General features: G+C 42.5%; 1 protein-coding gene across 1 annotated transcript in view; it reads left to right on the forward strand.

The window, feature by feature from the left end:
- LOC135503287 (uncharacterized) overlaps positions 1-12,341 on the forward strand; it is a 48,742-nt gene that overhangs the window by 3,154 nt on the left and 33,247 nt on the right. The window lies entirely within an intron of this gene.

Consider the following 12,341-nt stretch of genomic DNA (forward strand, 5'->3'; position numbering starts at 1 on the left):
TTGCAATGGCTATCTCTACTATTGGCTGGTTTTTGTATGATTTTTATCACAAAATACATGCCTCAGAGAGTATATCTCGTTTATGTAGTAGCGATCATAAGGCTAATATGAAAATGTTATTTATGCGAGGAAAAGACAAAGAATGCCCACTAGACCGGGACTTTAAATAATCAAGTTGGTCATCCTTGTCATCTTTAGGAGTTTATGTCACATGAACCTTCGCCTTTTCACATTCCATATTTGTAATACATTCTGTGGCGGGTGGTTCTCCCATCCAAGGTCTGCATCTCGCGATTTCGCATTCCGCATCTCGCTTTTTATAATATGCCTTTCGTAGGTGACATCGATCAATTGAAGTGTGAATACGTTTGAAGTAACGGCAAATAGTGAAGCTGGCGAAACATTTATAACGGGTCACCGTGATCTCATTATGGACTTATAGCGCGATTGTGGGGTTGTAACTATTTTGCTGTATATTGTCACGAGGAAAGAAAAGCACGCGACCTAACGCCAACCTATTCATGTTAAGTGATAATTAGAAGGCATATAGTTCAGGAAATGTTAAGAGAGACTGGCATCATGCCTGTCTCTCCTAAAGCACAGTCAACTGACACCACTATACAGAATCAGAAGGTTTATAGTTCAGGAAATGTTAATAAATAATCATTCCTTATCGTCTTTTGAGAGCATTTTTAATTGCAAAAAGTATAAGCCTACGTCACAGAGTCTCTGCAATGGTCATTTTTATCACAGTAGTCTCGCGCAGCCAGACATTCTTCACTTATTAGTCTGGCGCAAGCCAGGCGTTCATTGTACTAGACCTAGACGTTTTCCACCGCAATGTATCTGGGCCGAAGAAACACTGCGCAAGATTACCTCGAGCTGGAGCTTAGAATAGATTATGCTAATAAGCATACTTCCACATTGAGTTTTCCCAGAATGGTTCTTATCGCGCGAAGCTACTTAGCCTAATACCATTAGGCCCCGCGTAGTGGCGCTGAGGCGGCCGCTGTAATCAAGAGTGGTTGAGTCACCCTATGTTATGACGGACCTAACCAAAATTGCTTACATTTTCGCATTGCTACAATGAAAGACCTAATACTGAAACCACGTGTCTGTTGCTTTAAGAGAGACTGCAGTCTCTCTTAAAGCACAGTCAACAGACACCACTATACCCCCTCACACTCAGAAACCACTAACGCCCACCCCTTCCTGCTACCTTAATATTTCTGGATGGATAAATATAATAGATATCATACTTAAGCCTCTTATTAACCAGTAATCCATCTGCTCTCTACAATGCAAATGCTGGGAATGAACGATCCGATGCAGACGGAAAAGTCAGACAGAGGGCAACAAAAACGTCATAAACAAGTGCAGACTACATAGGACTAATTAAAAATAACATTAAATACAAAAAAGTGATCGGATAAGATAGTTAGACGTGTACTTACTGGGTAGATATTATGGATATGATATCATTTGATGGTTACTGTCTTTGGATTGGAAATTTCATGACAGTAGACATTTTCTTGTCTGATCCTCGGACTGAGACTGTATGAGAGTAGACATTTTCTTGTCTGATCCTCGGACTGATACTTCATGAGAGTAGACATTTTCTTGTCTGATCCTTGGACTGAGACTGTATGAGAGTAGACATTTTCTTGTCTGATCCTTGGACTGAGACTGTATGAGAGAAGATATTTTCTAGTCTAATAGTCGGATTGATACGGTATGAGAGTAGACATTTTCTTGTCTGATAGTCGGACTGAGACTGTATGAGAGTAGACATTTTCCTCTCTGATAGTCGGACTGAGACTGTATGAGAGAAGATATTTTCTTGTCTGATAGTCGGACTGAGACTGTATGAGAGTAGACATTTTCTTGTCTGATCCTTGGACTGAGACTGTATGAGAGAAGATATTTTCTAGTCTAATAGTCGGATTGATACGGTATGAGAGTAGACATTTTCTTGTCTGATAGTCGGACTGAGACTGTATGAGAGTAGACATTTTCTTGTCTGATCCTCGGACTGAGACTGTATGAGAGTAGACATTTTCTTGTCTGATTCTCGGATTGATACTGTATGAGAGTAGACATTTTCTTGTCTGATCCTCGGACTGAGACTGTATGAGAGTAGATATTTTCTTGTCTGATGGTCGGATTGATACTGTATGAGAGTAGACATTTTCTTGTCTGATCCTCGGACTGAGACTGTATGAGAGAAGATATTTTCTTGTCTGATCATCGGATTGATATTGTATGAGAGTAGACATTTTCTTGTCTGATCCTCGGACTGAGACTGTATGAGAGTAGATATTTTCTTGTCTGATGGTCGGATTGATACTGTATGAGAAGAGACATTTTCTTGTCTGATCCTCGGACTGAGACTGTATGAGAGAAGATATTTTCTTGTCTGATGGTCGGATTGATACTCTATGAGAGTAGACATTTTCTTGTCTGATGGTCGGATTGATACTGTATGAGAGTAGACATTTTCTTGTCTGATGGTCGGATTGATACTGTATGAGAGTAGACATTTTCTTGTCTGATGGTCGGATTGATACTGTATGAGAGTAGACATTTTCTTGTCTGATAGTCGGATTGATACTGTATGAGAGTAGACATTTTCTTGTCTGATCCTCGGACTGAGACTGTATGAGAGTAGATATTTTCTAGTCTGATAGTCGGATTGAAAGTTCATGAGAGTAGATATTTCTTGTCTGATCGTCGGATTGAAACTTCATGAGAGTCGACATTTTCTCGTCTGATCCTCGGACTGATACTGTATGAGAGTAGACATTTTCTTGTCTGATCCTCGGACTGAGACTGTATGAGAGTAGATATTTTCTAGTCTGTTAGTCGGATTGAAAGTTCATGAGAGTAGATATTTCAATACATCAACCCACCAAATATGATCTGGATATTTGCCACCGTTTAGGAGATATGGACCGGAAGGGATTTCAGGAGTCAAGGTCATTACTCCAAGTTGAAAGGTATGATGAAAAGGAGTACTCTAAACGAGACTAATGACCTGATCTGTAATACTTAAGTTATGCAGCATGAAAATTCTGCTTCGCAACAAATGTGACAATTAATACGTCACCCTATCAAAAGAAAAAGAAGAAAGAAACACCTCTTTGGAAAGAAACACCACCACGCGACAACCTTTGGCCCCCAATATATCAACCCATCAAATATGATCCGAATATCTGCCACCGTTGAGGAGATATGGACCAGAAGGGTTTTCAGGGGGATGGTCATACTCCAAGGTCAAAGGTCAGGGTGATGATTCTACCAGCTGACACACCTTTGGCCCCCAATATATCAACCCATCAAATATGATCCGAATATCTGCAACCGTTTAGGAGATATGGACCAGAAGGGTTTTCAGGGGGAAGGTCATAATCCAAGGTCAAAGGTCAGGGCGATGATTCTACCAGGCGACACGCCTTTGGCCGCCAATATATCAACCCATCAAATATGATCCGAATATCTGCCATCGTTTAGGAGATATGGTCCGGAAGAGATTTGCTGACGGAAGGACGGAAGGACGGACCGACAGCCAGCCGGCCCGACGAACGGACGGACGGACGGAAGGACGGGCGGTAACGCTATATCCCACCGAACATATGTTCGTTCGGTGGGATAAAAATTGACCATTATAGAGACTCTGTGACGTAGGCATATACTTTTTACAATTATAAATGCTCTACACGTGCAATAGAAGAACCATGCGGTCCGGAGCTTCGCGCGATATGGACCATTCTAGGAAAATGAGGAAGGTATGCTCATTAGCATAATCTAATATTATCAGTGCAGTGCCCTAGTAAGCGTGCCATTAGGTTGGGAACCTGCTATAGTTCCTTCCGCCAATTTTTTGTATTAATAGACGGTTTTCTCCGTGTAGGCGATCTCTTTAGCAGTAACTCAACTGCATCATCACAATAGCCAGCAAAGAAATGGAAATGCCCCCCCCCCCCCTGGAAAGGTGTCCAGACTACCGGCCCCCAAACCCCCTATTGGCCTCTCAATAAGTCCTTCCGAGCTGCTTACCCCGGGGCGCTCGAGCGGAACCCCCAAACCTTCATGATGGTACAGTCCTGTGACACGTTTAACCCAGGGCGAGGAAGAGATACCCCTTTGATGGTACCCCAACCCACAACCATCATTACCCTTCATTTTCACTGGCATGATATTGGCAAGACTGCCAAGTGGTGGTAGACACTGGTACCTCTTAAATACATACATTCCTCCATAATATGTCTTCGGGTCCCACCACGGCCCATGTGGAATTCGCTCAAAAGGTTTATTGAAATCTCAAAAACAATCAAAACGCATATGTCGGGGGGGGGGGGACCCGGAACCCCCCTGAAATTGAAGTTTGATTAAAAAACTGTGTGAGTATTCATGTGGTTCTCTGCCGGAGCTCAGAATAGTCGAGTTGCTTCATTCGCGCGTTTATCTCTTTTGGCGGCCTTTTGGCCATAACTCCTGAACGCTGCTAGCTACTATGATGAAACTTTTATCATCGGTTCACCTAGTGATAGTGCTTCACATATAGTATGGGTTTTGATTTGACGTACTTTTCAAGGTCACAGAGGTAAAAGTTGGAAAAAACAAAAAATGTGGCACGTTTTGTCATTGTTTTACATAGCAACTTCAAAACCTGGAAAAATGTATAACAGGAATACCTTCTCCGGGGCACGAAATTTCAGCCTGTTCCAACTTCAGATATGGCCACCAGGGGCCTGATCCAAAACAGATCCAAGTGCTAATATGTAAAGCCAAGGACTTAGTGAGCCCCCCTTTAGGTCGGGGGAGCTCCCCCGAACCCCCCTACGAGCATATGTTAAGTGCAAGCTCTAACAACTACAACTGTTAGGCTACAATGGGGGGACACCCCCCAACCCCCCCCCCCCCCGGTGAACAGTCAACTAGCCCTTCCAATTCCATGTCATTTACCGCTGGGGGGGGGGGGGGGCGATGGATGTCATCTGTACTGCGCGAGTTTTATTGAATTCCGCAAATAAACAGCACATTTGTACAGGATTTAAGCTGTTAAGGCGGACATGCAAATGAAATTCTTTGATCTGTCCTGAAGTATATGTCGGGGGGATAAAATCCCTCCGAACCCCCCCTAAAATTGTTGGGATTATTAGGCCACGGCCGAGGTGGAAATGGTTCCGCTGGTGTATATATTTGAAAAAAAAATCAATAACAATAATTTTTTCTCGCTAATTTGCACGCGCAGTGGGCAGTCAAGTGCATGTCAAATGGCACGAAAAGCGTATTTGCATTATTTGGACCATATTGTATTGTTGATTTAGTGTGATTTCGAGAAAACACTGAAGAAACACGTCTTGGCAACAGTTACCAGGCGAGCGCGCGCGTGTGTGGAATAAACTATATGTCACGTGACCTCGGCAAAATTGAAATAAAACGTCGGCATTTTTGTGAGTAATGCGTGATTTAGGCGGCAGTTTTTCTAATTAGAATACAAATAAATGTTTCCTGATTTTTTTAGGCATGTGTCGGGGGGAAAGGCCCCCCGAACCCCCCTAAAATTGAAATTAATTCTTGAAAATTGAAAATCAGCCAATGGGCGCGCGACCCACCGACCCACTGGAGTGACGCACAGACACATGAAACTACCCCGCATATTTATCAGCGCCATTCTTGACCAAAAAATTTTGTTTCAAGCTATACATTGAATTTCTAATGGAAATGCACTAATTCCTTCACGCATGTATCTTAAGAGCCCCCCTAAGAAGGGGGGCTTATAACTCAATAGCAATTTGATCTAGGGTGTTCATCTTTGATACATTACCTCAATATGACCTCCAAGCGCATGCCAAATTTTGGCACGGCCAGTTTTCAAATTTGACCACTAGGTGGCCGGACACGAAAGTAGGCCTACTCTAGCTAATGAGTCATGTCATAAACACAGCTGTTCCCCACATTTCATCTGGCCTAACTTGAGAAAGAAAGAAGAGTCAAAAAAATTATCATAATTCTGTCAACACTTATGACAGAGGACACAATCTTTAATTGATGCCGGGGATTGATGTAGGTTGTGTTGGTTGTTATTCCGATTCCTCTTGTGTCAAAATCATGGACAACATGTCCTTGCCCCAATACCCTAGTGGTTGCCGTGTCTGCCTAACGCTAACCCTAACCCTAACCCACCTAAGCCTACTTTTCAAGGTCACAAACTAGCGTATGTTGGTGAGCACAACGGCCATGGCCGCTTCATCTTTCCTCGTGACAATGTACAGCAAAATAGTTATAATACAACCCCACAATCGCGCTATAAGTCCATAATAAGGCTACCGTGTATGGCTGGCGGGAGTGGACAAATATCAGAATTAAGGGTCGGGATAAATCAGATTTATACCACGACTATATTCATAATAGTAGACAGCCAATCAGAACCCCGCATTTCATGAATTATGGTGACCATTAAATCTGAATTATACCACGACATAAATGAATCAACCCACGACTATAATCGTTTTAGACCCACGACTATATTCGTAATAGCAGACAGCCAATCAGAGAGCCGAATTTATGGACGGAAGTGCGATTTATGCCGCACCATAAATGATACGATTGCCACCTTCTGATTGGTCTAAATATGCCACACCACAATTCCTTTTTATGCCGTGGCATAATTGTGAATTCTGCCGCGCCATTATTCACGAGATCCGATGCTTTGATTGGTTGATTTATGCCGTGGCATAATTCTGAATTTTGTCCACTCGCGCCAGCCATAACCGTGACCCGTTAAAATGTTTCGCCAGCTTCGCTATTTTGCCGCTACGCGGCGCGTTGGGTCCTTGCGTCCTGCATTATCACTGATGACTTAGGCCGACCTGGCGGTATTTGGGACGCTATACCCGGCACCTGCTTTGAATTGCACAGGTCACGAGGTCTTCGATAGGAAGTGTCCATGACTCGGACAAAAAATGTTCCACTTTTTGAGATAAACAGTAATACTGTTTAATGGTTCCTGGCCTTCAACCAACAGTCATGGTTTCGATTGTTTCTGTATCCAGGTCATATTCATTTAGTGATTGATGAACGTACTTGGAATGTTCGTTACACTTCACGTCTGTACTGTGCCAACGCCAGAATTGTTCCAACTACAAAAATATTTGTTCCAACTAAAGTATACAATATAATTATCCATGCTATTTTGATTTTCAACCAGCGAAATTGATATTTTTTCGATTATTTGCTTCTGTGGATGCACCCAGCAATGACATAGACCAACATAGACATACTTTGCATGAAATATATCGGATTGTCAAAACTGTGTACAAACAAAGAGGGAAAAAAAGCTACCGCCAGTTCCCAAAAATGATATTATCCTTGAGTTTTACGGAATAAATGTTTCAGCTGATATTGGTGATGTCCATGACCCTTACATTGTATGTAAGGGGTGTGTCCTAAACATACAACATGCAACGGATCCAAAATACTCAACGAGATACGTGTAGTTTTGGCAGGAGTGTGAGGACATAAACAGCACGTTTTGGATTCCTTGTCGTGTCTGCAGCAGGTTTATATGAATGGCCGCGGCTATTCTTACGACGATCCCAATGCATTTTACATACAAACTACTGGTTATTCTTACGACGATCATTTTCACCTTTTTGGGCCTTAATCATAACCCTGACGCTCACCCTGACCCTAACACGCACTCCTAGCGCCAACCCTAACCCTAACCCTTACTTTACACTAGTCTTATCTCCCTAGATCCTCAGTTTAATCTCTGAAATCGCATAAATCCTAAGTTACGACTAGTCGTAAGAATAGCCACTTTGTATATGAATTTCCTGCGCAAGAATGCCAAGTTGAATAGGCAAAGGAAGGGTAGGGCGATGGTGAAAGGAGGAGCTTGATTAAGACCTTATCAGTAATAGTCTGGGTATGAGGTCAAAAGTATTCACACTAGAAGGTTATCAAATACCAATTTCTGTTGAAGTTTTTCAATTACTCGATGTCTAAATTGAATAATTAAACTGATTAAAGGTGCTTAGAACTTGGGGAAATCCCCGTGAATCCCCAAACTTGTCATCTTTCTTTTCGAATTTCCTTTTTCCTCTTGGGAAATTCAATTAGTAGAGATGTCATGATTGTCGTAGGTATCAAACAAAAAAGTTGAATCATCTCATCTTAATCAACGGAAGTCCTTAACTGACCCATCGTACTGAGCACTGTCCTGGAGGACATTATTGATCTGGTGTCTCAGATAACTAGACTGTCTTGATTGCTCTGTTGATAAACAAAGCCAGCATGGAAACTCAGTGAGCAGCTCGGAACTGGCTGTGAAGGATGTGCTGGCGACGTCATTGGAGCCAAAAAATTATTTTTCTTGACCTCGATTCAAAAGGCTTTTTCAAAAAAATTTATTCAAACGATAACATCAGCTACAAATATTTTTATCAACTTATTGAACTTAATAAAGACGTGATATTGAGAAAAAAATTAAACAAATATCGAAATGTAAGATTATTTTGAGGAAAACTACATTCCATGGGCAAAACTACCTGGACACATCATGGCTACACGATGGCCGCCGTACGTGGCATATTTTGATATTTTGAAGTTTTTTATATCGACATGGAACTGCATCCACATGTATGCCAAAAATACAACAACAAAGTAAAAGAACGGAGGTTCTTACCCGTGAGCTCATGAAGCATCTCCATCAACTTGTTGGCGAACCGGTTTTCCTGCGTGTGATAACTCTCCAAATAGATTTTGGGGTCAAAATGTGTTTTGTAGTCGTCTCCAAATAATCTTGCCGTCTCAATGGGGGGGGGGGGGGGGTCAGCCATGGTTAGGGCCATGGTTAGGGCCTGATGCTTGAGATTCCAAGGTGTTTCACCTGAAGCGAACCCTGGCAATGCGCCTTCAGGAAAAGAAGAAAGTGGCAAGTTTTAAAGACACCAAACGGGTGTCACACACTGTGACATCCAGGCAGGGAAGTTACAATCTACAGCCAAGCTTTCGAATGCCTTGTAGGATTCCACCGTAAATATGGTCACTGTTCGCCAGGACTTCATCAGATGAACACCGCCACGTTACACAGGCATTCGACGCGAATCCGTCGTGCTATTTTTTGTTATTCGACAGGAATTAGACGTAACAAAAACAAATTCCAACTCGGGATTCGAAGCGAATTCGACGTAGAATTGGCGTCGAACCCTGGCCAGGGGGAACAGGGTTCTGATTGACTGCTGCATAAGATGCTGATGCCGGGAATATGCGGCAATTTACAGGCTTAAGGCGAGATTATAATTGGATTTCATTCATAAATCATCAGGGAGAAATATATTTTACTCATGGCGACAGTCAGGAGTTTGATAGACCTACTGCATGGAGTGAACTGAGGGATTTCATCTGATCAGTGTAGCTAAAAGCAGAGAATATCTTTTTCTCTAAGGAAATCCCACAAATCCGTGTAAAAAGAACCTTCAAAAATGTCAAGGTTTACAGTAACAAGTTCCTGAGATAACATTCAATTGCCTTTCATTAACGATTTGTTGACTTGCGAGATGGCTCCTTTCCTTCAATCGTCGAAGTACTTTATCACTACACAGTATAGTGGCGGAATCTACGGAATCCGGGGTTTCGAACTGCCGCAAGTGCCTGGGGGCGCAGCTCTGTATGCGGCTAACCTGGGCGACTAGACCTGTCCTTCTGGACTCCTGCATCTGGTTTTCAGTGACCTTCTGTGCTATTCTATTAACAGTTCTGTGACCTTCTGTGCTCTTCTATTTACCCCTCAGCGACCTTTTGTGACATTCTATCAACCGTTCATATTCCATGTATATATGTGTATGTGTATGTATTGATTGTCCGAAGTGTATGACCGGTCAACTTAAATCGATAATTAAAATGAAATTGTAGATGCGCGTGTAGGCCCATGCGGTTACGCATTTGCATAGCTACTCATGGTATCGAGATGACAGGTATCAGCCGACGCAGCGATAACCAGGTAACTTCCAAGCACATTACGGAAAGGTGTGTGGAGCACATGACAATATGGACAGGTATTCAGATCGAAGACTTGCGGTCATTAATCGGTCGTCCTACCGGTATTTGAGGGCACCAGAAATTCGCCCAGGTTTTAGTCTTTTTCTTTATTTTGTGAAGTGGTTTCCAGACTCACCGTGACTTCGTTCCTTGGGCAAGATGAGTGCAAAGTCAGGCAATCTAAACGTTAGATGGTCTACGAGGGATAGAGATTGATGAACGTGGTCCGTGAACCAAGAAAACGTTTTATCCTGCGACTCGCGATTGGAGGCATGGTTCTAAAAAAGATGCAAAGATTGCCGGCATTGCTGTTGTTGGACTTCGTGATATTTTCACCTGTAAGTCTAACACTTCACGGTAGCGTATACACCTGAAAATTTTTTGTCGATTTACACGTAGGCCTATATTCTCTCTGCCAAGATAAAACATTTTTGTCTACAGAATGATTCCACGCGTTTGAAGCGGGCCACTTGCGAGGATTGTTCGAATCGGTGCATGTAAAATCGATGAGGCTGTTGTGACCGATATCAGTCGTCCCCTATTACCACCAGTGGAATCTTAGCAGTCTTAGTTGAAAACTGCTGATTTTATGGTAATTTGAATGACGGACGAGAACGGAAATTTTGCAATCTCAAACAAAACTTAACATCTTTCGAGAAACTTCTGTAGCTCAGGCCTGCATTGGAGGTCGTATTTAGATCGGGACATGCATCATATTGAGAAAATTATAATCTATATGAGATGAAGTCTTGGTTGTTCATTAACTATCATTCTGGCCTTCAAATTCGGTATTTCACACCAAATATATCAACTCGAACAATAAACTATTCAAGTTTCTCATCATACTGCCACACCAAGACGAGCTGCATTCGTGAACACTGGAGTGGTGGATTAGATTGGTCTCCTGCCTGGGTTGTGTTCTTGTCACCCTTGTACCGTCACTCATATCACGAATTAAGACTACCTGACTCACTGAAACACTTACAGCTCACAGCAGCAGTCTCAGCCATAAGACAGGTGGATTTCGAAACTCGCCCCTAACAAGTCAATTCTTCGGCTGTGGCATTGATCGGACGGTCGTGAAGATTACCATCAAGATTCGTTTCTAAACAATCATTACACTAACCAAGATTATGGAAGACATGCATGAGAATTGATTTTTGACATAACACATTCAAGGCGGAGAGTTTGTTTTCCCGAGACCCGCCGAGAATTATTAACACGCAAGCCCGTGGTGCTTATTTTTAGACCTTTCCCAACCTCTCTTGTGCCTTGTTGGTTTTCCTTCGCAAATTGAGTCATTATCTATTTCAAATTTGAGTTAGGGTAAGGGTCAGGATTAGGGACGGTCAGGGTTGGAAGCAGGAATAAGATAGTTGGTGCGGGTATATGTATAATTGCCCCTGAATAGTCAATACATCGAAAGTCTGTTTAAAAAATATGTTTTGCAGTCCGAAACACATCATTGGGGGGGGGGGGGGGGGGGGGTTATCAACCTTTGCCTTGATGTCCATTTGTTAAGACCATTGTCACTGCTTTTTTTCCCTAACTGGCCGAGTTCAAGTGAGCGCCTTCTGGTTGCTCCTTGAAACCCCTGACTGATTTCTCTGGATACCGGTGTGCAAGGGATAGTAGTCCTAAGGCTGATAGTCCGTGTAACAATAGCCCGCATTGCTAAATGTTTTGGTAAGGGTTAGCGGTACAATAGATCATGCTGCTTAATTGATCAAATACAATGCTACCGGACTATGACTCCAGGGGGACTATATCCGCTGTCACACCGGGGTAATAATATGAAATCCCAAAAGCGCTTTGAGCAGGGAAACCTGGAAAAGCGCTAAAATAACTAAATACTGTTATTTCTATTATCATTATTGAACAATGGGAATGTAGGCCTATATCGTTTAAAGGGGCACTACAAGTAGCCGCAGGGAAGCTAATTTGACACAGTAAGTTGCCTTGGTCATGCACAGCACTAAATATAATCCTCGTACAAACGTAAAACATTTCGACGTACTGTGAGATGTGAGATACCCCTATCGGCGACTTTGTGTAACTTTATCTTGCCTGCCTAGCTGCTGCCTATATTGTCCCTTTAAGGAATTGATACCGAACAGGAGGTATTGGTTGTCTCACCCAAACCGCGAGGGTGGAGCTAAAATGTAGACCAAAACCGAGACATATAATCGCTAGTAAACGAGTTATAATGTCTAAGGCATGACTATGATTTTTTGACAACGTGCTGAGAGATCCTTGTTTTAAATCGAACAAATGCATTCATAGTGAGAGGGATT

This window comes from Lineus longissimus, chromosome 19 (assembly GCF_910592395.1).
Source record: "Lineus longissimus chromosome 19, tnLinLong1.2, whole genome shotgun sequence".
In the NCBI taxonomy this organism is placed as follows: Eukaryota; Metazoa; Nemertea; class Pilidiophora; order Heteronemertea; family Lineidae; genus Lineus; species Lineus longissimus.